Source organism: Lagopus leucura, unplaced genomic scaffold (genome assembly GCF_019238085.1).
Source record: "Lagopus leucura isolate 7727_CA_CO unplaced genomic scaffold, USGS_WTPT01 Super-Scaffold_100067, whole genome shotgun sequence".
Lineage (NCBI taxonomy): Eukaryota > Metazoa > Chordata > Aves > Galliformes > Phasianidae > Lagopus > Lagopus leucura.
Window position 1 is genome coordinate 164,960 of NW_024962311.1, and position 27,097 is coordinate 192,056.

Genomic DNA, 27,097 nt, shown 5'->3' on the forward strand with positions numbered 1-27,097 from the left:
ATGATATGCTCTAATCAGGGTCCAGATAGTCCCTTCCAAGGAGTCAAGCAGCACATGAGCACCTTTGTTTCAGAGTTGTTTGACACATTACCCCCATGGAGACCTGTTGCCATCAAGTTCGGCACAACAAAGGTATCTAATTTGACATTCATGTTATTTGAACGTTCTTCTTGTGTTCAAGAAGACTAACTAATCTTCCTTATGGTAGGGGTGATGGAGCACTGCCACAGGTTGCCCAGAGAGGTGGTGGAGACTCTTCTATGGAGATATTCCAGACCCATCTGGATGCCTACTGCTGTAGGGAACTGCATTAGCAAGGGTTGAACTCAACGGTCTCTTGAGGTCCCTTCCATCCCACATGATTCTGTGTATGCACCTTTGGTTTGGAGGCAGATTCTTAACACAGAAAGACTGACGTTAAGGGGAAGATGTGTGATGTGAGCAACGAAGAAGCAGCAGAGACCGTAATATATCGTATCAACTGTGACCAGTAAGGAACACAGCTTTTGTCATCAGCACTGCACTGTGTTTTGAAAGGTTTTTCTGGGTTTGCTGGTCTGGAGTGGAAAGAAAGAGGGATTTGGAACAAAAAATCACTAGGGAAAAGCTTATCTGCAAAACCGTGCATTGAAATTATGCATTTTGGAGCCTCTTATCATAATAATAGAGACATAAATCAAGAGAAGAGCTTCAATCAGGCACGGGAGCTTGGGTTTTTATTATTATTATTATGGATTTGGGTGTTTCATACAAAGGAGATCTTTGCACCATCAAATAAAAGTGAGCATTTAACCTAATGATGAAAAAAGCTTTGAAGCTGACCCAGAGAAGGGTTAACCCAACTGCAAATAGCACCAACAGGCTGCCTCCCACCTCCCCAGGCGAGGGCAGCTGCCACTGTATACACACACAACTTTCTTGGTGCCAGTAGATTCCCAGACTAATTTAGCTTTTGTTTCTGCACTTATTCAGAAATACATGCCTGACTAAAGTGAATTTACAAGCTACCCTGACCCAACTGCTCACTTCTACCCATACAAAACCCAACACAAAGAAGAGCAGCCACAGTACGAACATCTGACGAATCCCAACACAATTGATCCTCCTGTTCCACCAAGCCAAAGCCCTCACTGCTCACTGCTGAAACTAGATCAGCTTTTCTTACTCCAAACAATCTCCCCACCAGGCCCAACTTACTGATTCAAGGTGGGAAAGGAAAAATATCAGGATGTATCCCATAGGGTACATCTTCTTGCTGGCTTCCCAGAAACACAAGCCATGACGTTTTTAGTTCCTTAGATCACCAGTCCCAATTACTGGGGTCTGTAGGATTGGGTGGATGTAGCCATGGGTCACAGACATAAGGAAAAGCTTTTCCTGCCTCTGTGGCAAGACAAAAGCTTGGCTGGATTTCTTCCTGCATGACTTCCTGCCTTTAGCAGCCCCTAGCACAGCTTCACATGAACTCCTGGACCACCTGCACACCCTCTCCCAGCCCCCACCACATCACTTATTGGCTGCATGCTCTGCAGGGAGGACTCTCCCTTATCCCATATGTCTGCTGAGCATCCACCAGAAAGGAACAATCTGCTTATTCCTTCACTGCAGAATGGTAGAAACATACCTTAAACATAAAGGTTTTCTTGTAGCTGCTTCTTAGCGAAGATACTACAGGAACACAGCAGCATATCCATTCAAAACCACCAGTGAGGCAGATAAGCCCTAGTCCATGCAGATCCCTCTGCTCATTCTCCCTCACCCTTGGAGGAACACAGCAAATGTTCCTCTAGGAGAGGCAAGGCAATGTTTTTCAGCAGGAAATCACACATGCAAGCTGTGCCACTTGCTGAATACAGCAGAGCTGGGTCACTTTGCCCTATTCTTGTTTTATCTGTTTTTTTTCCACCCAGAATTAAAGATTCAACGTTTTCAGCAGAAGATCAGAAAATCCACATCTCCAACTGAGGATTTCAGGAAATCCCACACAACCACCTACAAAACTCTAAAGGGGAGGGGCAGATGGTGCAAATCCGAGTCAGTCCATCCCCATCACAGTCTCACCTGTTTCTTCTTTTTCTATATCACTCCAGCCTTTCTTCCAGCAATGCCCAGCAATCCAGATAACTTCTCAGCATGGATATAATTAGTTTCTCAGCCATCCCCTCCCTCTTCTTCCCATTTCTCTAAGAAGGACCTGCAATCTTCTCTTGGCCTTTCCTTGAAAAACTGTTAATCACAGAATGACAGAATGGCCTGGGTTGCAAAGGAGCACAGCGCTCATCCAGCTCCAAGCCCTGCTGTGTGCAGGTCGCCAACCAGCAGCCCAGGCTGCCCAGAGCCACATCCAGCCTGGCCTCCAATGCCTGCAGGGATGGATGGGGCATCCACAGCCTCCTTGGGCAACCTGTGCCACTGCCTCACCACCCTCTGCCTCCAAAACTTCCTCCTCACATCCAACCCAAACCTCCCATGTCTCACTTTAAAGCCATTCCCCCTTGTCCTATTACTGTCCACCCATGTAAACAGTCGTACCCCAGATGGGCTATTTTGGAGGCACCGTCCCAAAAACACAAGCGATCCACAACCAGAAGTGGTGGATATTTAGATAAATGTCAATTAATGACATCTCTGCTCTTACAGCCCTGGCTGGTTTTGTAGTCTAAAACACCCCAGGGTTTTAAGAAGGAGCAGGTCACTCATGCACCTACAAGGAAAGCACTGTTTTGCTCCTCACCACCTTTTCAGATTCAGAATTAAAGCTCTCTTTGTACACAGCTTGGAGCAAGGTTAGAGAGAGCATATGGATGGATTCCTTTTCACCTCACTGATCAATCAAAAGGAGAACGCAAGTCATACAAAATAGGTTTTAAACCTTTACAGCAAAGTCGTTTTTACAGCAGAAAAGACAGACCAGCTGCATGAAGAGTAGCCAGTTGCATTTAATGATGGTTGGGATTCCTGTGTGGTTAAGGGAGCCCAGGGAAATCTCAGCTTCACGTTCCATGGTGGAAACACTGGAGACCTCAAGTCACCTTCCCCATTTCCTGGTTTCTTACAGCCATCCCCATCCTTTTGTGAAGGACAGTAATTGCATCCTCTGAAGCTTACATTAAACCCAGGAAAGCCTACAATTGTCTTCTGTTAGCAGCATTAATGACGTTCACCAAGAGATCGGGGGGAAGGGAGAGGAAAGAAAAATCAATGCATCACAGGCATTTCCTGCTTTGCAAGGTTAATCGCTCCTGCAAGCTATTAACATCTTTCAGAACACAGCTATCTGCCAAATATTAGATTTTCAGTTACCCTGAGCTGTAATTAAGATCCTCAAGTCTCCACGAGTCAAAGAGGTTGTTGTGCTACCCACCAAGGTCTCAGGCTGGCTTCCCACGAGCAGCTTCAACACCCCACAAAGCACAAAAACATTGTGTTCAAAGCTCTGCCTTTGCCAAGTTGTGTTGAAGCTGCCCCATGCGTTTGCGTGTTAAAAGAACTTTCCTTCCAAGAAGGAGGAAGAAATTAAAGCACTGATTCATAAAGATGTTGATTTATATGCTGCTAACTCATGCTGGAAGTGGGAGGAGGATGAATTAGCTGACGGTCCAAGTTGACACATCTTTCTTATTATCCTCCTGTCATCTCTGGGACAGGGAACCAACTGCAGCTCCAGACCAGCGTCTCCAGCTCTGCCAGTTGCAGTAATTAAAAGCAGATATTAATTACAGAATGTAAACAGTGCCCTCAGCTGACCCAGAACTTGACATCAGACCTTCACAGCTCAGCCACTGCTCTGGGGACCTGGTTAGCTGCACAACGTATGTGTGCCACCACCTCCTGCCAAATATGTACAGCCTCTTCCCACCATCCTCTCACTTCAGGGAAGCAGATGACATTGAGCAAAGCACTCACCTGCATTTAGCATTTCGTTTCTACCAGCATTTGCTTGTGATGCTAAGAGCTCATGGAGCTTCTACCACAAAGAACAGCGCAGGTCAAGGCTTCGGTTTGCCCAGAGGGGTGGTGGGTGCCCCATCCCTGCAGACACCCAAGATAGGTTGGATGGGCTCTGAGCACTGATGGAGCTGTGGGTGTCCCTGTTTATTGCAGGGAGTGAGACCAGAGATGGCCTTCAGGGATCCATTTCAACTCAACCATTCTATGATTCTGTGACTTCAGGCTGGATATTAGGAAAAGTTTCCTATCCCAAGGAGTGATGGGGTGTTGGAATGAGCTGCCCAGGGAGGTGGTTGAGTCACCATCCCTGGAAGTGTTCAAGAAACGCTTAGATGTTGTACTAAGAGAAGTGGTCTAGTGGGGAAATGCTGGTAGGTGGACAGTTAGGCTGGATGATCTTGGAGGTCTTTTCCAACCTGAATGGTTCTATGATTCTGTGATTCTATGATTCGCGTCAGACCAAGCATCCAAGGAACACCCAGAGGAAGGCTGATCAACACTTCCCAAGACACCCCTGAACCCAAAACAGCCCAGGACACCCACACAGACCAATGGTTAACTCTTACCAAAAGCACCACAACAAGATATTTTAACACTTCCAAGATTTCCTCTGCCACAAAGGCCCCACTGCTGTCACAAAGGAGTTTCTTTTAGCAACCAAGAACTCACCCAGCAATGGCCAGCAAGGACTGCCACGGTATGACTGGAGACAGACAACAGCTGACATCTTAATACATGTCACAGTGACCTTCTTGCTGCTCCAGGGAGAAATATAAAGGCATAACAAGATAACAGAAATGCAAGTGCAACCGGGAATAAAGCAGTTATAAGCAGCCCTGATAAATATTCATTAACGTTTCTCTACTGTAATCCTCCCAGGCATTTTTTATCCAAATGCCAGGGAGAGGAGGAGAGCTGATCCCACCAGCCCAGGAGGTGTCTCGTTAGTAAAACCAACACATGGCTCAGCAGACAAACACACCAAGCTTTTGCATCAAAGCAAGGGCAGAAGCAAACATCCTCCCATCTCCCAGAAAGTCTGCCCTCACGTTAGCTGTCCTCCCAGTACTCTGCATGCCGTTTTAAGAACCTTCATACAGCCATGTTTTGTGCTAAAACCTTACCCAGAAGGCACAAACACTGAAAGAGCACATGAATCACAGCATGGTTTGGGTTGGAAGGGGCCTTTGAGGTCATCCAGTTCCAACCCCCCTGCAACTATAAACACTTTGCAGACTTTAAATAAATGCAGTGAGCTGGTATAAATGAGAATTCAACGTTTGCCTCTGGTTCTGAAAGCTCACTATTAGACGTGCAGTGCCAGATGCTGTTCTCCAGCTCTTCCTCTTGAGCTGCATGAGAAAACTTTCTGCATTTCAGCTCATAGAATCATGAAGGCTGGAAAAGAGCTCTGAGATCCCCCAACCCATCCCCCACCATCCCTCAGTGCCACATCCCCACAGCTCTGGAACACCCCCAGGGATGGTGAGCCCCCTTCCCTGGGCAGCTGTGCCACTGGTACATGCCATATGCAGTCCATACCCCAATGCTCTGGGCACATGCCATGCCACCACCACCCAAGACAAAGGGATGGGAAAGGCACATGGGATAAGCCTTGAAACCAGCAAAGCAAGCCTCTTCAACCAGCTCTTCCCTTCCAAAGCCTCCTCCAACAGTTTGAAATTTGCATTTCCTTCCTTACTTCCCCTCGCATACATCACAGCATGAAACAAGCTAATAAGCTCCCCCAGGCCAAACACGACGGGCACAGATAAGGGCAGTCTGGTGTTTATCTCCTACAAAGCTGCCTATTATTAGCAAAACAGGCTCGACTCAACAAACAGTGCATTAGTGCAGATCAGCCAAAGCAGCACCGACAGCCGGGCCACGCTGCAGCTGTCACCTCTAAGGCACTGCGGAGAGCTGGGACGGCTTTGCGCAGCAGTGAAGGAACCCTCCAACACTACAGACCCTGAGGCAGCTCTTCAGTATTTAGTTCAAAATGCAGATCTTAAAATAATCCTTGTAAATAATACTGAAAGGCTTTCAAAGCAATTTTCAGCTCTGGAGAAACTTCTGTTTTCCCCTCCATGCTTTTGCAGGCAGCCTCATTCGTCCGCCGCTAATCTCTGCTTAGACGCTCTGCTGACACCAATTTTGAGTTAGCATGGGGATTAAAGGGGTGATGCAGACTGCCAAGGTCAGGTTGAATGGGAGCTGAAGTCACTCGTGCAGCAGCAGCACACGCCTGCCCTGTCCATAGCATCCCAGCTCCTTGTCCCAAATGCTTTCCACAGCGCTAAGCTGAGGCTGCTGCCACTGGATAGGGGAGGGAGCCATAGAGACATAGCTGTATATGGGAGCCTAAAACTCATCCCAGGAGGGAAAGAGCCTCCTGGACCCTTTGAAGCACGGTTGCACCAAGAGTGACAGGTCCTGCACCAGGAGCAGAGGTTGCCACGAAGCCAACCTGCGCAACTCCTTTGTATGGGACACTGTGGAGACCAAGCTTAGACCTCCAAGGGGGGAATGCTCTTAAAAATAACTAATTGTTTAAAAAAAATCAATCAGATGCATTGTTGAAAGAAGCAGCATTTAAGCATGGATTTAAATTATTACGCAGCTAATACAGGAGGTCCCTACACAACAAGCCCATCTGATGACGATGTCCTTAAGCATCAGCTCTGTCCCTCTGCTCTTTTCCATGTCTGTGGATCAGCTCTGCATTGAAGGCTTTCTAGGAGTACCAAAACTGGGGTCCAAACTCTGAGGCAATTCAGCTAAGAAAAAAGGACACGAGAAGAGCAAACAACTTGTGCAGAGTCAGCACATCCCGGCGCCTGAATCTTGTTTTCTTTTGAGGAACTGGAAAAGAAGGAAGTGGATCAGCACTTCAGAAAAACAACATTACTACAGCTGTAATCGTGAAGCGTTTCTGATTCAAAACAGGCTCCAGCAATTTAAGGGCTGCTGCAGATTGCACGGGAGCTTGTCATGGAAACTACTTGGGGGCAGCTCTGTGGGGAGCTCCAAAGCCACCTGGACATGGCACTGGGTACCCTGCTGGGTCAGGGTTGAGTCACAGGGACTCACAGGTGCCTCCAAGCTCTACCAGTCCATGATTCTTAGGCCAACTCACTATTTCCTGCACATCCTCATAGCTCACTTGCTTCACGATATTTAAGTTTCCCTGTATCAGCATGCCCTCTGCGTTACCCACAATGCCCAAGTGAGCTCTCAGTACAAGAGAAAAGTCCTCTGTGCCATCTCTTGTCCCCATGAGACAGCATTAAGCGCTTCTGACGAGGTCTATTTAAACACTGTCTAAAAATACATCTGGCTTTCAACCACTGCAGATGTAGGTACAGCCTCAACGACTATGATGCAGCAAGGACAGATGCTAAGGTACAGCTTAGACTGCAGGGCTTTATCCGTCCAGTCAGCAAACATTTCAGAGAATCATTGAATGAATCATAGAATGGCCTGGGTTGAAAAGGACCTCAAAGATCATCTAGTTTCAACCCCCCTGCTATGTGCAGGGTCGCCAACCAGCAGACCAGGCTGCCCAGAGCCACATCCAGCTTGGCCTTGAATGCATCCAGGGAGGAATTTCCCAGCAATTTTCAGTCAACAGTCATTTCTGAGGATTGTTTGCAATTCCTGCTCTCCATATGTCCTTTAGATACCAAACAGCCCCCATTCCCACATGTGTGGGAGGGCACATTGGGGTACCCATGGTCAGTCAGGCAAGCAGAGGAAAAACTAAAAATAAAAGTCCATCTTTGCATGAGCAAGTGTTAGATTTCTCTCCAGTATTCTTAGACTAACATGTCTGTGGGAGAGATTTCTGCTGGGAGGCAATTTCCATTCCTACAGATGCAGAAGAACCTCAAGATTTTCTCACCTCCCCACAGCCTTGTCCCACGCAGTGCTTCTCCATCAGCATCTCCTCCAAGCAACATCTCACCATCCCCAAAAACCTGAGCACTTGATGCTGACCTTGGCCACAGCCCAGTACTTAAGAAGGAAATGCAAACAGAGGTAGGAAACCAGAGCAGTTCACGCAATGGTCTCATCCCACTCTGCAGCTCGAAGTACTTTCATGTCTCCTTCACCACCCATAGAGAAAACCAGGAAAGTCACATGAAAGCTAGGAAATAAATTCACACCCTCGTAACCTTCCATTTTGCTTCTTTAAAGGAATTACTCCAGTCAAGTTTGGGTTATGTTCTGCCTTACCCAGACTACCCAAATTCCTCATCAGTGCCTTAGCACTGCTGATCCCCATATCGTTATCCATGGGAGGAAGGAGGTATAAAAGAGTTATTTTAAATTGCCAAGAAAAGATCATTAGGAGATAATCAGAATCCTAGAATCCTTAAAGTTGTAAAGACCTCTCAGACCCCCAAGTCCAACCCCAGCCCATCCCAACATGCTCGCTGACCATGTCCCTCAGTGCCACAATGGAGGTTCCACAAAGACAGATTTAACATACGCACAAAACCACCAGATGCCACATTTGTTGTTCAGTGGATTCTTACAGTAACAACGAAAGTCACTTCCTCCTCCCAGCCCCCATTTTTCGTTGGCTGCAGTGGTTCTGTGGGGGCTACTGAGAGATCAAAGTGATTTAGAAACAGTTCAACACCTTTGTAAGCCAGAAAATTTCCACCACGTGTGTTGGAAGGGAGACCTGCTGTCAGATCCAAGCCAGATACAAACAAATACCCCAAAAAGTTGGCCTCATCCCCCATGTTATTGCATGAAATGTTTTCCCTAGAGGACCACACTCCTGCAGAACAAACCAGCTTTGCAAGTTGCCACTCCAGAAAGTCCCCACTTCAGGTCAACACATACATTTGATCTTTCCAAGAGAAGCTCCTATCCACAGCCATCATTATGGCAATGAGGAATCACCTGAAGACAAGTTTCTGTAACAAAGCTGAATGAAAAGCTCCATGTTCCTTCTCTGCTTTGTGGAGAGGAGCCTTTCAGCCACAGGACAGACAGCAGCCATCTGAGTTTTCATCCCACCCCACCAGACAGCTTCAGATCCAGTCCTGCCAAGCGGAAAGTTTTCAGATGCTCATCAGCTTTGTACTCCAGAGAGACAACAGCCTCTCCCCTTTACACCAGGAATTTTTTAGCAGGGAAGTGCAGACATGCTCTTGCTTTTCAATTTGTTCTTCCTACTAAATTCCAACCCCAAGGCTCCCATTTGCTGGAAATGTTTATAGATCCACTTGCTGGAACACGTTTTGTAACTCTAGCATTCTATTGTTGCTCTGCACACTGATGAATGAGAGCAGAACACAAGGCATGGAATGCACAAAGTCAGGGGCTCCTGCTCCAAAACCTGAGCACAGAAGACAGACAACCATCCTAGGACAGACCTAGGATGTGCACTGAAACCCAACCATATTGCTCCATTACATACAAGCAGAGGGTGAAAAGGTTATGCACACTTCTGTCCATAAAAATTAATTATGTACCCAATGCAAGACAGTACTGCCCAAGGGAACAAGTTGTGCAGGCAAGGTTTCAAATATCAACCCAGGGTTTTTCTGAGCTTCTTGCCTGTTCTCAAATTACAGCTTTCCATTAGAGCATCTCAGACAAGCTTGGACTGTTAATAACAGTGTTTACAGTGGGTGGTGGCCTTATCAACAGGATGAATGTGTTCTGGCCGCATGCCCCATTCCACCAAAGCATGACATAATCCCTTTAAACGTTATCAAGAACTGCTGTTGCTTAATTAGACCACGTGATTTCCACCTAACAGGAGAGGGCAAAGCCCACGAGTTCACTGCCACGTTTCCCAATGCAAAGCCTAGCACAAAACATTCACACCAGTCAGCTTTGCTCTTCCTCTACGGCTCGTATCTGCAGCAGCTCCCTGCAGGAAGCCCTTCTGATAAATGCTGAATAGACCTGGAAATTCTTATCTGCTCTGTAACGACGTCTGGGGAATATATTGGAAATAAAATAAGTAGGTCATACTTAAGCAACTGCATAATCAGATGGTTCCTTATGTCCTTAAGCCCGTAATATCCAAAGGCTTATCATTTCTGCTCCATGAATTGCTCAAGTCCAAGACACACACGCATGGCAGAGGCTTAGTGCATAAGTAAGCATCTTTCTCACACTGTTCTGCCAAGGCCTGATTTGCAACTGCTTTTCCTTGGGAATGCTCTTGGAGAACAAGTACAGTTTTAACAGCAGCATTCAAAGCAAGTCTGCTAGTTTGGTACAGAGCATTGAGGAAATTCAGAAGAAAAGAGAAAACCTCATTCCTGGAGGTGTTCAAGGAATGTTTAGATGTTGTACTAAGGGACGTGGTTTAGTGGGGAAATGGTAGTGGTAGGTGGACGGTTGGGCTGGATGATCTTGGAGGTGTTTTCCAACCCTGGTGACGTATCTACGAGTCTATGAAAAGATCTGCAAGGCTTCAGCATTTCACCAAAGTTTTCACAAAATCCTGGCTGCTCTGACATAAACACCTCCTCCACTCAACTCTTCTCCCCCCCGATGCAAAGGAAGAGGCAGGTGCCCTATTCTTTTCAGTCACATAGGTGCTCAGACCCACTTTCTGGTTTGGCCTCTCCTCCTTTGAGAACCTTGATCTGATCCAGGAGAAGAGGATGCAAGGCACGACAGGAGCAAGTGAGGCATTCTTGGAAGGCATTCTTGGGCATTGCAGTTGCAAAAAAAAAAGATTTTTTTAATTAAAATCAACTGTTGCTCCCCCATGAGTACATTTGAAAGGCCTTAAGAATAGAGTGATCACAAAAAGACCAGGTCTTCATTAAGGAAGAAAGCAGGGCTCCAGACAGAAGGCTACATCAACCTGAGGGAAGAAACCACGTGGAACCACGAAGCCCACCAGATTACTCTTTGTAATTCCATATCTGCAATTACTCTGATAATTAACAGCTTCAGGGCCCACCAGTTCTCCCCGTCAGTGCTAAAACAGCTGTTTCTGTGGATCTGTGATGTGCACTTTCTGTCTGGATCCCAAGAGCAGAACAAAGGAAAGTAAAGCAGAGCCTGAAGTTGAGCCCATACATCGTCAGGAGAGCGCTTCCCACGATGGGGAGGAAGGGGAAGGAAGAGGCTCAGCTGCACAGGGAACAATTGCTCCAAGGAAGGGGAAACAACATTGTTTGAGATACTTAACAAAACAGCATGTAAACCAACCCTCCGACCCCACTCCTCAAGAAAAACAAAAGGAAAACCCCAAAGGCTTTGGGAAGGCTTACACCACTGGTGCTCCATGCCTGCTCTGCACCACAAGGGAAGAGGAGCTGTTGTTTGATTTTTCCAGGCGGTGTTACCAGCCCTCTTCCCCAGGAAGGAAACCTTCCACATTCCCCTTCCTCTCCAATATGCAAAGGCTGAACCTGGCTCGTTATTCCACCTCCCCAGTGAAAGGGGCAAAGGGACAACAGGGCCGTGCTTTCATTAAGCAGGGTTGAGGGCACCATTTCCTTCTTCCCAAAACAGAAGATCCCCCACCTATACCTACATCTATACGGGCAGAAGAAATGTGGCCATGCACGCCCAACAGTCAACAGTCAAATTCATTTCTCCCCTCTCAGATAATCCAAGTCCCCCTGCAGTAACGTAATCACAGCTGAATTTTATTTCACTTAAACCTTCCTGAAATAACTGCGGTCCTTTGAGGTAGTTTTTCCTCTCATCTAAAGCTCTGCAGAAATTAAATCCTATTAGCACATAGCAGTCATGCAATAACCAATATTTTTTTTTACTGACACTGTCCCAAAAGCCTTAGCATACCTTTTTCCTTCAAAAACGAGAAATTCAAGACATCTGAAGCCTCAAAGCTCTTTCCTGTATACAGCATTTAATGCTCATCCCACCAAAGCCACCCTGCCGTTCACCACCACCACCAGTAACAACCCACTGTGGGATCTCAGCCCTCTGCCACCTCAGCCTTCATCATGTAGGACCATCTGTGGTCCCCCAAAGTACAGATCAGCACACACACAACTGAACTGATTCGTCTCCATCTGAACAGCTGTATCTGATTATCAAGGAAATAAGGTTCCAATGATGAGGCAAAACATGCTTGGACTTTCATTGACCTTAAGTGCTGTAAGAGCCTCCAAGCACTTTCTTCCACCTGCTCTTTTAGAGCTGGATACATCACGTTTTTGCACCTCTTTCCAAAAGAAGCTGGACACATCTGCATCTGCTTATTGTCCATACATCCCCCAATCTTCAAGCATTTTCCTACAAATATCCCTGCATCTGCCAACACCACCACTGCAACATCAGGTCAGACACCACTCCTTCCTCTGTAAGCCCTCCTTCAAAGTTCCTATAGACACTCTGGAAATAAACTCTCCAACAAGTAGAGGACAGAACTAATATGGGTTGAAAAAGCTCTGCAATTATCAAGTCCAGCTGTCAAGCCACCCTTCCATGGGGGAGCTGGCAATCTTGCACAAGGTCTGTGCAAGCAGCTCTCAGAACCTCCAGCACTATCCTACAGCTCTGCCAACGGAAAGAAATGCTACTAGTTAACATAAATAATCTCTTCTCTAAACCAAGACAAATTCCTTCTTCATTTTCCCCAGTTTTCCAGGATTTCAACTTAAAACTGGAACTACAAGAGGCTGCTCTGCGTGATTTCCTTCCATTACCTCTTAAATTGGTGACTGCCAAAGAAAGGCGATATGGCAATTTGATCTCAGGAAGATAAGAGCAACAAAACCACTCACCTTTAGAAAGAGGTCTTGTTGGCTCACGTGTGGTTCAGTATTAAGGTGGTATTTTAGGACACGAGGCTCACAACCACGAGATCTCCCTCCTCACCCCAGTTACCAGCAGGGGTTCTGTTTATGAGCCGTCCCTGTACACACAATCCAAACACAGGGGATGCTCAGAGCCCACAGCTCCAAGAGAGTTTTGTGGCAAGGGTGACTTCTAGACCTTAAGCTGTAGCAACCAGCTTTCCATATGCACACAACCACTCCATAGGTATCAACTTATAGAGACATACAGCCCAAATTTGAAAACCAGTCAAGTTTCCGAAATTTTTACCAATTAATTTTTGATCTGTAGCTTTTTGTTGGCATCTCCACAAAGCCAGGTTCCCAGTCTGTACAGAATGCTTTCGGTGTAAATGCTAAGGGAAAAAGTGTGCCATTCAACTCTGATATCTGCTTTCCAAGGCCATTTTCTTGTCTGGAAGTTTGAAGGATAGCGAACCCTAATAAACACCAGAGGAAGTCTTGCAGTAACTTTGGGAAACAGAAGCTTTTAAAAGGCACATAGTTTCTGCCCATTATCCGTCCCCATCCAAAACATCTTTTAGGCTTCACTGAATCCATTACAAATTTACTTTTTCCAAATGAAAGTACAGATGCCATTTGATCTAAAGATTAGGATCACGTTTCCTTCCTCTAAAGCGAAAGGCAAACATTAGCAAGGACTACTGAGGTTAACCTTTAATTACTGCTTAGGAGAGGCCCCAACTTGCTGAGGCAGGAGGCCAGAATTTAATGTTGTAACACATTAAGGGGCATCTAAGAGAGGGCTATGCAAGGTAGCTATAGTGGAGTTTTCCCTTTATTCCACAACTGTCTTCAACTGGTGTCCAGCAAAGCAGCCATGGACTGCAGAGACCCGAGTGCTCAGCACAGGAAGAGACCATTTTCACAGAATCGCAGAATATTCCATGTTGGAAGAAACCCATACATTTCTTATGGGTCATAAGGGTCAGTGATCCCTCTTGGCTTCACACAGGATCAGTGTTTTGAAGGTTATTAGCTAGAAAATTAGCTTGCCACATGGAGGCCTCAGCAAGCCACTAAAACCAACCTGGTGAGCTGCCTGACCCAACATAGCAGGGGAAAACATCATGGGGCCACATTCACCTTTTCCACACAGACATGTGCAGTGAACCCAGCAGCTCTTCAACAACTACAGGACCAGCGAATGGAGCCCAGGAGCCATGAAAAGCCTGAACCTGCCAGGAGACTCAACACCCCCAAGATTCTGTGCTTTCTCCCCAGAGGGGATGGAAAACCTAACATAGAAGTTCCTGTTCCTTTGGAAATGCTCCTCGCTCTACAGCACCAAGTAGAATCTTCATTTATTTTAGGGCCATGGCACAGTCAAGTGGATGGATTGCAACTCTCCAACCGTGACCCAAAGCACTGTGTGCCTTCATCCCGGCACAAAGCTGAGACCTCAGAAGACCACTGGAGAGCTGGAAGTGACAGTCACCTGCAAAATCCAGCTCTGATCCTTCCACAAGGTCGACTTTGATGCATCAAACATTGAAAAGAAAGGCCGAAAGGGGAAAACGGGGGAGAGGCTGCACACAGTTGGATGAGAGATGGAGCACCCGAGCACCTCCTTGTACAAAATGCCAGACTGCAAGGGGGAGGGTGCCAAACTCCTTGTGAAAAACAAAAAGCAGGTATGCCACGTGAAGTTTGTTCCACTTCTGTGCTCGTTCACAAATAGACAGCTGGCTTAGCGCTGCATGTGAGCATCACCAGTGACAGGCAAAGAACGAGGCTCTTACAGCTCTGATCCCTTAGATTTCACTCCACTGTGGTTGTGACATCCCGTCTCCAAGAGAAGCCTTTAGCTGCAAGACCTGTTCCCAGGCTGCAGTTCAGGGAGATGCTTCATGATGCTCTGATAGCACCTTCCTGAGCGTACAGAGAGACAAGTGCAGCTTGCTGCTGATAGCCAACCTCTCAAGCATGGCAACAAACCAGTGTGTGTGCCAGGCACTGCTCCCCAAGCTCAATTCCCACTTGTCAGCATCCAGGTTGTGGTGGAGTCGTACCTTCCCACCTCCTGTGTGTTAAAATAGAGTTATTCCAGGTTCATCATCAACACCAGCCCAAATTCCATCTGTTTCCACCGAGATAAAAACTGCTCTGAGGTCACTTTGCTGAGCACCTGGGACATTGCTGCACAGGGAGTAGAGGGATGCATGGTGCCAAAGTTAGCAACGGGGTTTGCTCAGGGTTGACTCTGGTCCAGGTGTAAGGCGACAGCATTGTGCTGATGCTCTGAGCACCCAAATCAATGCAGCAAGCACAGCATCAGTAAATGGCAGTTTCACCATCATTGCCAATGGACAAGAATCCAGCTTCCCTGTAATTCAGCTCACTGCACGTTTATTTTTTTTAGCTATTAAAAATATGGAGCCCTTCCTCCTGGTGCTATGGTGCACAGACAATATTCAGGATGGGAAAAGCTGGCAAAAAACACAGCAGCACTGATTTTTGTCCCTGTAAGAACAAGATTATAAAACTGAAACACTGTCCAGAGCCTTCAAAGCAGGTTGGCTGCATAAATGTAGCAGCAAGCTGGAGGAACAGAGAGAGGTGAACAGCAGGAAAGCAGGAATGCATGCAAGAAATAAGAGGTGTTATTTTCTTCGGCAATATAATTATGAGTGATCAAGCTATTGGGTGACAAATTCATTTGTGTTGTGTAAATAGAGGCAACCAAGCCAAAAGTAGCCCTAGGAGGGCACTGACTTACTGCAGTCATTGCATTAGTGATGTTTGGATGCAGTCGTCACCGTTGTCACAGTGGACAGGAACAGGACCAGCAAGACTGAAATGCTCACAAACATCTCCCAAAGCTGTGTTTGGTCAGGCAGGTGCTGCATGGGAGGCTTTGCTGTGGTTTTCACAAGCAATGAGATATTGACATTACTAACCATGAGTCCAGCAAACAGCCCATTGAGGTGTGCACCCACCCATCCACGTATTGATGGTGTGTACAGCTCAAGTTACGGTTGTAGATGGGTTGGCATTTCCCACAGGGACAAGAGGGATGGGAAATCTTTCTTTGACAGGTAATAAGCAGCAAAGTCAGCATAAAAAGACAAGGAAAATAACTGCACCCATTGCCTGGGACACTGAAGGGTTGTATGAAAATCCCACACCTTATTCAGCACACACGGAGAAGTCAAAGATGCCAGTCTGCCAACAGCACATCCAGCACATGAGAATTTTGGGAGAAGCCATGCGTCTTCTCAGCCCAGAGCATCCCTCCAACAGAGAGCCAGTTCCCATCTCCAAGGGCTGCAGGATCAGGAGAAAAATGGAGAATAACTCTGGGTACAATCATTGCCTGGACAGCCTGCACATATTCCACACTGGATATTAGCAACAATTTGCTCTCCAAAGAGTGGTAATGCACTGGCACAGCTGCCCAGAGAGCGGTGGGGTGCCTATCCCTGGAGATGTTAAGGAACCATGGAGATGTGGCACTGGGGGACATGGTGAGGGTGGGTTGGGGTTGGACCTGTGGATCTTGGGAGGTTTTTTCCAACCATAATGATTCTGTGACTTGGTGTCTGGATGCCATGTGGAGTTTGAAGTCATCAGGTAATGAGCATCTCATGCCACACCAAGATCAGCTTCAGACCCACAGCCCAAGCCATGCTGTGTACCAACCCAGTGGCAGCTCCCAGACTGGTCCCAATTTGACCCTGAACAGGCATCACTCTTGGACCTAGTAAGAAACCCTTCCAAAAAGGAGCTTGCCTTGCTCTCCCTGGCATGTGTGAAGGTCACTAAGCTGCCACAGGTACTTCACAGAAGAGATTTGGAGTTATTTTACAGCTACTCAACAACATCAAGTGTATACAAAAACATACACCTAAATAAAGGCACCAAAAACTCTATATCTGCTCTGGGACAGAGCAAGTTTTGGTTCTTTTGTCCCAGTTAGATGAAGCCTTTTAGGGATCCTGAATATGTCCTCACCAGCCCCACCTGTATGTCAGTATTTCACAGCAGTGTGAGCTGCGCTGCTCTGCTTAAGCCATGGGAATCTCTCCAGGTTATCAGCTGAGCAAAAATTGGACTTGACAAGGTTGGTCAGGGTAAGGAGCAACCACGATCTCTCCCTCAATTAAATTGGCTTTCACTCCATTCTGTGTTTTACCTTGTAACAGCTCACAAGCTGTCCTAAGAAGGCTTGTGTTTATCTTGAGAAATGCCTTTTTCCAGCAATGTGGGGAGAAAAACTGTCTCTCCAAAGCAACCCCCACGCTGGTCCCAGCTGCACAGAGGTGTTTCTTGGTGTGAACGAGGCAGCTGCCACCACAGCAGTGATGCTGTACAACCCGAGAACACCAGTGGAAAGCTGAGCCTGCATATTGAATGCAAGGAGCCAACACATGCCCTACTGCCCTCCTCCCAGAGCACCCCACAGAGCCTCAAGCAGGCTGGTGGGGCAGAGACAGGCTCAGCTGTCAGACTTCTGCTCCGTGTGAACATCTCCTGGGGAAAAGCATTAAGCACAGCTTACAGACCTGTAATCACACCCATAGGACTGGGGTTTCACTGCCACCCCAGCTGATCCACGGTTACTAGGAAAGAAACCTCCAAATCAGAGCTCACTGGGTTTGAAGATCACTGTTATGTCCCTGGTTCATCCCCAGAGTACCAAAAAATACAGATCCATTGGAATGAAAAGCAGTCATGCTCACGTAACAGTGTCTAGATGCAAAACACTGCACAGTGAGCATCCCACAAGGTCACATAATAGTCTCCATGTCCCTACCACAGCAGCAGGAAAGCTTCTCCTTTATCACCTTCATGCCCCCCTGGCTCCAAAGATGCTCCTCGAACTCAGACTATTGGAACACCCAAGGATAAAGGCAGCAGAGCCCTTCACCAAGGGACAGCCCCCACAGAGCTCCCTGCTGTTTTTGGCAAGCTGCATCCAAAGCTGGAAGTATTTTTGGCATTGAGTTCCATCCATCGATGTGCAAAAAAAAATTGACAAATGAAGTTATTGCATTGGACAAAGACCACTAGGAAGGGAAGGTGAAGGATGGAAATTGTTGCAGATTCCCTTTCCTAAGCCCATCTCCATTCATCCCACTCTGTTTTTAGTGGCAATGGTTCTCCAGGGGCCCTCTGTCACTGCTCATGTCAAAATGACATTATCATAGAATGACAGAATGGCCTGGGTTGAAAAGGACCACAGTAATCACCTCATTTCAACCCCCTGCTGTGTGCAGGGTCACCAACCAGCAGCCCAGGCTGCCCAGAGCCACATCCAGCCTGGCCTTGAATGTCTCGAGGGATGGGGCACCCACAAATGCTGAGGTAATAACTGAGCAATGCCTATCTAGTCAGCCTGAAAGCCAGGCATACAGTCCAGTCTCCTGCACAGCACCAGACCCTCACAATCCTCAACCCTTGCCATCCCCCCCAAAAAATCCCATCCTTCACACACGCCCCATCCATCCCAGCCCATCACCAAGATGGATTCCCACCATATTATCCCTGCTGATGCCATCCCTATCCTTCCATGGCACTGCAGAACCACCACCTTCAAATTCTCCTATCCTCCCTTTGACAATATTGTTTGCCCATTGCAAGAGGAAACCATACCTACACTGCCTGTACCTCTGGGATAGAGATAGAAGGATAACAATTTAAATCACAGCTTCACCACAGACTCAACAGTGGAGGTTGTCAGGTAGATTGCATTTAACTCTGTCAAGGATTAAGATGCTCAAAGTGGCATTTATGCACCCCAATGGCACACTTGCAGTCCTGCCTTCTCTAGGCTGTAGCTCTATTCTGCCAGAGGGGCTGTGACCTTCCCAGAACACTCCGACCACATCATTGGACCTGTATGCCCACATTTGTTAGAGCAGACACCTGAGAAGCTGAGTTTGCCAGCTCAAACCAACGGTGCCACAGCAGGAGCAGGCTGAGTAATCAATCCACCTATGGAGTCACTTCCTAGGAACAAGGCTCTTCCCTTGATAGATGGCTGCTTTACAGCTTCTTTGTGGTTCTTCACTGGGTGAATGTATGAAAGCTCTGCACAAATACTCCTGAGATACCAGGGATCCAGCAGGTGGTTTCTACTGTCAACTCCAATCTTCAAAGTGGGAAATACTGAGGACACACATGATCTGCACACATCATCATCACACACTGCCCCACCAACCCATCCTGAGGTAGCAGCACGTCCTCTATTTTGCAGGCACACTTGTCTCTCCTTCACCAAAACCACGGAGGAGGTGGGTGTAAAGCATACGGAAGAGTCCCACTCATCTTTCCTTCAGAGCTGCCATCACAGCATCAATCCAAGACTTGTATCTACCTTGCACTATGGGGACACACAACCAACAGATGAAGTGTTTCATAATTTAAAACACAGGATGAACAGCTCTGTGCTCCGGTGTTCTCAGAATCGGGATGCAGATGGCACAATTAAAGCTAATGCCTCTTCTCTTTCCTCTTGGACTCAGAGGAAATACTTGCCCTGAAACTCACATCAACTGCTCTCTCGTGTAACTCCACACAAAGACCTGTTTCAAGTTCACACCATTCTTTAATCACCCACAACTGCAAATAACTGGCCACAGGATAGCACTGACAGGAGGAAAAAGAGGAGCACCTTTCCTGTCCCCATCTCTGATGGGGAGCGAGGGAACCACGAGCCTTGCAAGGAGCATCAGCTACACCTGGAGAAGATTGATACAGCCTGCATAAGACTGTAATGAAGTGAATCTTACAGAAAAACAGTATGGAAACAATGGCATCTCTTGTTTCTAAAGGAACATCACTGTTGAGAGTCACTGCTTTAAGCTTAAGAAAAGCCCACTGAGGCATCCAAGAGGATAAATAAGTGATCTCTGATGCCTTGCTATGTATGCCAAGCCAGCATTGTCTCCTCTGGAGAGGAGACCTAAAGGCTCTGACCAAAATTATATCCTAGCACATCAGGCTATCTGCTCATGCCAAAAAACAGTCCCAGGCTTTCTGTCCAAGCCTGTAGGGATCTGGGATTGCAGGAAAAAGCCTGAAGCAATTTGCTTGCAGTTTGCTGTTCTCCCAGCTCATCTCTCCTTCATCCTGTGAGAGATGTTGTGACAGTGCTTTCAACATCATCTTCACACAGGAAGACTTCTCCTGACAGAGATGCTGAACCGGAGTGGTAGAACATGAGCTTTCACACTGCCTCTACCATCTGTGCTTGAATTGCAAAGCAGAAAGGCCTGGCAAATTTGGGGTGGTGAGGAAAACCAGGAACCCTTGAAGTCCATTGGGTCCCACTGCCTGCAGTGCACAGGGACACCCACAGCTCCATCAGTGCTCAGAGCCCCATCCCCTGACCTTGACTGTCCCCAGGAATGGGACGCCCACCACCTCTCTAGTGGCTTAAAGTCTCAGAACAGGAAAATGAATTAAATAAAGCCCCCATGTTTCATGGCAAGGACAGGATGTGTGTTACTCCTGGGACGCAAAGCTCTCCCCATATGCAGCTGCCACCTTCCCAAGTCTCTCGCCTGGCATTGAGCCTTGGGGAAAACCCAATCCCTATGTACCTTCTCAGACATCCACAGCACAGATTTATTTCAACACTCAGCCCTTTACTGCTATATTACTTATTTTTTAACAGCAGCAACGCTGCCTCAGCCCAATGCTCCCTCTCAACAGCTCTGCTAACAAGCATTGAAGTTGATGGTGCATGAGACACAATGTGGTTTTACCCGCACCTCTGTCCATGAGCTGGCTCGGTAGAGCTCTCACCACAAGTGTTTTAGCCAGTATTTTTTTGGAAGAAAAGGCATGAGGTAAAGTCAGCCTGAGGCAATCAAATACATGGGACCCATCACCAAAAATGGTGAGTTTGGGAGCACAATGCTCTACCACAGCAATGTGCTTTGGGGTGGCCAGAAAGAAGTCAGCAGCAGTTGAGCCAAGCCCACAAGAAGGTGATTTGAAACCCAGTTCTTGGTCAAGCACTTGGACACCCCCCAAAAACAAAAGCACTCTGACAAGAGCTTCCCTCTCCTATAAGCATTCCATACATCTTCCTAAGTCATCATCTTCTGGAGTCTTGGAGGAAAGAAAAAAGTGGAACAAAAACGCCACAACAAATTGTGCTGAGGTTCAGACCTGATGCCAATACGCGGAAGGTTCAAGGGCAGATGGTAGACAGTAATTTAAGATGTTTGATGCCTTCTTCGACCACTTGTTCACCTCCTCTTCCCTGCAGGTCTAGCGCCAGGCTCCACCTCTGCTGTGTTTCACCTCCAACTCGAAGCAGAGAATTTCCTCTCAAAATACAAAATGGTTTGGGGTTCCAGTTAGCAGCTCCCAAGGTGAAAAGAAGCACCACTCACTGCAACCACCTTCCCACAGAGCAAGAGGCTGCTTGTGTTTAAATGCTGGAGGTGGAAAACAAGAGGAATTTCACAGAGAAGCTGCCTTAAGGGGCAGGTCTTTGAGATTTAATAAGTGCCAATAGATGTTCCTTATCCCCAGCTGCACAACACTGAGTCAGTTCACATAAAGCTGTTAGGGTAGCAATCAGATGGCTCTGCTATCTGGTCCTGGAATTGGATAGCCCCAGGAACTCACATTTCCACTCATTTTAAGTCTAGCTTTTTTTGGATTACCTTGCTAGCACAAAGCCGAGTTAGAAACATTGGCTGCGGTGTTAAATCCTGTTAGCTGATTACACAGCTGAGCAGCAGCAAGTGTTTGCCGAAAAACTGAACCCAGTGACTCAATTTGGGAGCCAGATGGTCACGCTGACCTTGTGGAACAGCAGCAAGCTCCTGGTTTTGTCCAAATGCCATCTCTTTCAACAGCTCAGGCTATCTGCTGCACTGACAGGGCTGACATTCCATGGAACAAGCTTGGCTTGGTCAGATGAAATCCTGGAGCGTGGCTTAGCAGAGAGCATGAGCATTGCTGCCATCAGCCCATAGCGTGTGTTGTTCGTGCCAAATCCCAGCTCCCTCCAGTCTCCACCTCCTGCCATGCCAACAGTTGGGTCCAGCCAGCCCTTGTACCACCTATGCTGCCTTCTGAAGAAACCCCTCCAGTGCAAAAGGAAAGGAAATCAAGTTATGCTAAAACTGCAATAAAAATAAAGCCTTCAGGGTGCCCAGAGAGGTGCTGGTGCCCCATCCCTTGGAGACATTCAAGGTCAGGGGATGGGGCTCTGAGCACTGATGGAGCTGTGGGGGTCCCTGTGCACTGCAGGGAGTGGGACCCAATGGCCTTTAAGGGTCCCTTCCAACTCCAACCATTGTGTGGTTCTAAAAACAGTCTGGGACATCTTAACACAGGCAGCAACAAATAGGACTGATGTGCCCCGAGGTCACAGTAAAGGTGACACTGCACACAAGAGGACACAACCTGGAGGCCATGGCCAATGGCAAGTGATTCAGGTTTGACCTCACTTCCCCCACAACTACCTGTACATTTACAACATCAGCGGCTAGCAACACGGAAAACAACAGGGAAGCAAACAAGAAAAGCACCTCCCCACTTTGCTCCACTTCCTAATAGAATCAGAGACTCTGATTGGAAAAGAACTCCAACCCCAACCCACCCCACCATGCCCATGTCCCTCAGTGGCACATTCCCATGGCTCTGGAATACCTCCAGGGGTGGTGACCCCTCCTCTCCCTTCCCCTCCCCATACAGCCTGTGCCAGTGCTGACAGCTCTTCCCAAGAATAAGTTAGGAGCAACCAAAGAACTGAGTTCCCTTTCCAGGTCCCTTGACTTGTTTCTGGCTATCCAGTTCCACCCTGCAGGCTCCAACTATCTTTGGGAATCACTTTCGTGGAGATGAATGTTTTTACTTCTTAAAACAAAAAGAAATGAGAATTAACAGTGTTGTTATTTTTTAGAGAGTAGCTGTGGGCACCCACCCTCTGGAGGGAGCTCCAAGTCACAGACCCGAGGAGGATGGAGATGCCTGCATAGGGATGGAGTCCTTCTGATCTAGGTAGCTGACAAGACATGCCCATCCTCAGTCTGCAGCAGCCTTTCCACTCATCTCAATGCATTCAAGGCAGCACACAGAAGCTCCTGGGAACAACAAACTTGCAAATCACAGTGGGACACTTAGAATCATAGAATCATAGAATCACCAAGGTTGGAAAAGACCTAAAAGCTCATCCAGTCCAACCGTTCCCCCATTCCCAATAGCTCCCACTAAACCATGTCCCTCAACACAACATCCAGCCTTTCCTTGAACACCCCCAGGCTCGGTGACTCCCCCACCTCCCTGGGCATCCATTGCAGTGCCTGACCACCCTTTCTGACAAGCAATACTTCCTCATGTCCAGCCTGAATCTCCCCTGCCGTAGCTTGAAGCCATTCCCTCTGCTCCTATCACTGATGACACGAGAGCAGAGGCCGACCCCCAGCTCACTACAACCTCCCTTCAGGAAGTTACAGAGAGCCATGAGGTCTCCCCTGAGCTCCTCTTCTCCAGGCTGAACATTCCCAGCTCCTTCAGCCTCTCCTCATCAGCCCTGTGTTCCAGACCCCTCACCAGCTTTGTTGCCCTCCTCTGAACACGTTCCAGGGCCTCAATATCTTTCTTGCAGTGAGGGGCCCAAAACTGGACGCAGTAAAACTGTGTCTACACAGTAAACTGGACACTTGGCCTCACTCTACACCACTGCACCTTCCACTGGTGTCAGCCCAGGTCTTCACCATCCCTGCTGGTGCCCTGAAAGAGCATCAAGCAACATTGGTCCTCCCTGCACTACTATTCAGTAGCTGGACAAAAGCACCAGGAGCCCACTCTCCATGCAGGAGGAGGTGGGTCCCTCAATTTCATACCCCCTGAGACCACTCCTGCCAATCACCAGCTGCCTCCTTGCACCCACAAACACGCAGCACCGTAACCAGCTGCCTGCCTTCAACACAAAGCCTTGGTCACTTCACAAGCCTCGCTCCCCACGTTATCCCCCACCATTAGAAAAAAAAAATAACAATAAAATGCACTTAAGAGGGACTTACCAAGAGGCAGTACTTCAGCACAGTACCTTGCTGAACGTTTCTGTTCTGCTCAAGGACCCGAAACATCCAGCTCTCCTGAGCCCTGCTGATGGTTTAAGTTTTAATAGGGCCGATAAGCTCCCAGCTGGAACAGCTCTCACGCACAGTCAGTTTTATCTGCTGCCAAGCACACTCGTTACAGAGCCTTTCTTATCACTACTGCAAATATCAGCAGAGATAGAGAGGAGCACGTAACGCCCAGGGAGGGAGGCTGCAGAGAGGTGAGTGGACGCTTGGTCTTCCTGACACTGTTAGCCCCAGACCTGTGACCTCATGAGCTTGCTGCTCCTCACCCCAGGTGCCCCCAGGCTCTACAAGGGAGTCCAAAACCCAGATCACAGACTGCTTAGGGAGAGGTGTGGAATAGAGCCCAGACATTCAGGCAGATCTCCCTGCAGCTCAGCTACTAACTTCAGGGAGATGGGAGAAAAAGCCAATAGTGCTTGGGGGGAGGAAGCCACAAGAATTTAAGTGATGGCCCCATGGGTCTGATAATGCACTCAGCACTACCAGACCTTGGCCCCAGAAGCTTGGATTTAAGGACTGCCGTGATAGAAGGCTCGTAGCACAGCAAGCTCATGCTTTTAGAAATATAGAGGACCTCTTCATTTAAGCTCATTCTGCTCTTGGAGACACCTCTAAAAGTCAGGACCTCAGGGTTACAGCTTCCACCAAACTCACAGGCTCCATTCCTGCAAACAAATCACCTTTCCTGCTGCAATACAGTGGCATTTAGCACCAAGAAAATAAAACCCCCAGGGGTTTTCAGACCAACAGAAGCCTTTGCCTTCAGGTCAACAACTCAAATCCAACCTGTTATTAACCTCTGCCCAAAGCTCTCACTCTTCCCATTTGCAGGTGAAGCATTTATCACCCCATACCAGGTGACACAAGGACAGGTCACAAGCATCATTTAGGCTTCCTAGAGTGTCAATACCCAAGAAGCTTGAAACCAGCAGGCACCAAAGCTTTCCCAGCCTGGCAGATGGATTGCAGCAGGCAAGTGGTTTGCAACAGCTCCCCAAAAAGTGACCCCTAATAAAGGATAAATGAGAAGCGTTTCCAATCTACAGTGACTTTTGATGGAGTTGCATTACAGACCCAGGACAAGAGCAGTGCCAGCAGGTTTTGAGAGCTGGAAAGCCAGATCTAAAGGAACCAACTTTGTCTTCAAGGCCAAATCCAAAACTAGAAGGACAAACCTCATGTTTGAGGCCAAGAGCTCCCTCCCCGTGTTCTTCTGGGGAAGACTAACAGTTGTGCCCAGGTTTTAGCTGGATGTCTCAGTAGGTACATCACTCCAAGAGCTCCAACAGCCCCTAACTGGTGGCCATGCCATTTAATATCCACTGCAGATAGCAAAGCCATAGTAAAAGTCTCCCACTTTCACCAGTTTGCTGGGATCCAATCTGCACGCTGCCAGTCTGCATGGGGTCACTCACTCATCAAGCCCTGGAGGCAGCTGTGTAAACTCCTGCCTATAAAACACACCATTTCACAGCTACTTTGTGGTTCACCATCACTGCACAAAAAGAAGGATCTGTGCCATTTCCTAAGCAGTGCCAAGCATGTCCCCAAATGCCACAGCTGAAGCAGACATGTGGCCTCTGCAGGACATGAAGGACAGTGTGCAACCAGCTGGTTACCCCATCCTGGTGCATTGATCACCCCAACGCCCTCTCCCTTCAAAAGAGAGAAGCAATCTGCCAGGCTACATTGAGTTCATGGGCCTTGCTCTACTACATACATCTGTCTCCCTTCAGACTGCTCATAGCAACCAGTATAGCTTGCTTACGGACATCTTCTTTCAATGAAGAGGAAGAAATAAGGTCAACAAGATGCTAAAACCTAATGGCCACATGTGAGAAGAAGAGCCACAACCCCAGCATGCTGCAGGGGCACCTGGAGGGACACATCCTTGAGTGCTGGCCTTCATCTCCACTCCTCCTGCCTGTGTTTTCAGGGACAGCAGCTGCCCTGCTATCATCCCACAAGCAGATTGCTATTTCTTTGCAGAACAGAACTCTGTGGAGCCCCTGCACGGCCTGTTTCAGCAGCAGCAGCGGGGTGACCTTGCCTGGCAGCGTAAAGAGACACCGGAGCACGTTTGCTCCCACATCACATTAACATTTTAACATATACAGCTGTCTTACCCACAAGCACACTGCATTCCTGTATGTTATACAGCTCTCCAAAGCCTTGAGATCCAAACAAAAAAAACCCATCCTTGCGCAAAACAAGACCGATTAGGGAGCACTTGTGATAAGGGAAAGTCTCTGCAGCCAAGCTGTAAACTTTGCACGTTAAATTAGGCTTTTAATGAGGATGAGAAGCACTCAGCGATTAATTCAGAGCCGGGTATGAGTTTTGCTGCTTTGCTTTAACACAGATTTTGCCTCCAGGAATAAAAACAGGAGAGCACAGCTGCAATGAGCTCACCAGCATGCCAGACCCAAGCAGAGGGGTAACCCACCTCCAAAACTGGAGCTGCCCACCACTCCATATTCACAGAGCATCAAATGCAACACAGCAAGCAGCTCAGGAGCTCACAGCACTCAGCTGACAAGCACAGGGAGATGCTGTATATGTATTTTTAGCAAGCTTTTCGCTATCTCTGTAGAGGCTGGGAAACAGGGCTTGCAAGCTGAGCGCAGAGCAATCCTTCCCGATAAACATAATTTGCATGTTAACAGGCACACGACTGAAAATAGAAGGCTGGAGAAACCATAAGGCCTCACCTCTGTGCTTGATGAATCGCAGGGCTCCTAACGAACCGCACACAGGTTGTTACAGGGACTGCCCAGCCATCACTGCAGCACAGAGAGCTGAACTCCAACAAGCATGGAGAAATCCCGACCCAAAACACTCCAGAGGGGAAAGCATGAGAAAAGCCACCCAAATCCCACAGCTGCATTCCTGCATGGACACCCTACCACGACACCAGTGCTCCCTGTTCACTGAATTCCTGACTGCAATAGGTGTGAGTGATGGTTTAAAGCCTCATCAGCAAGATGCATGAATAATTAGCAGACAGAATGACTCCAGAATTCCCACAGTACCCACAGATGTCATCACTGCTGTATCGGGTGACTTCCTACAAAACATCACCCACCTGACTGCCTCTGAAAGCGTGTCAACCCTGGGCTTCCGTCTACAGCAAAGCAGTCGGGATGGAGAAGTGGGACTCGTGCACTTCACAGATCATCACAGAATTGCCTGGGTTGCAGAGGAGCTCAATGCTCATCCAGCTCCAACCCCCTGCTGTGTGCAGGTCGCCAACCAGCAGCCCAGGCTGCC

General features: G+C 47.8%; 1 protein-coding gene across 4 annotated transcripts in view; it reads right to left on the reverse strand.

Moving 5' to 3' along the window:
* Nucleotides 1-27,097, reverse strand: part of LOC122188565 (glycerophosphodiester phosphodiesterase domain-containing protein 5) — a 166,137-nt gene that overhangs the window by 133,893 nt on the left and 5,147 nt on the right. For 2 of the 4 annotated variants that reach the window (XM_042886967.1, XM_042886968.1), the window contains exon 1: nucleotides 23,762-23,919. The exons of 1 other annotated variant lie outside the window; for it this stretch is intronic. The gene's annotated coding sequence lies outside the window, so the exon portion shown is untranslated. Of the gene's footprint in view, nucleotides 1-22,659; nucleotides 22,834-23,761; nucleotides 23,920-27,097 lie in introns of those variants that run through there. One more of the 4 variants, XM_042886972.1, reaches the window with a different exon arrangement.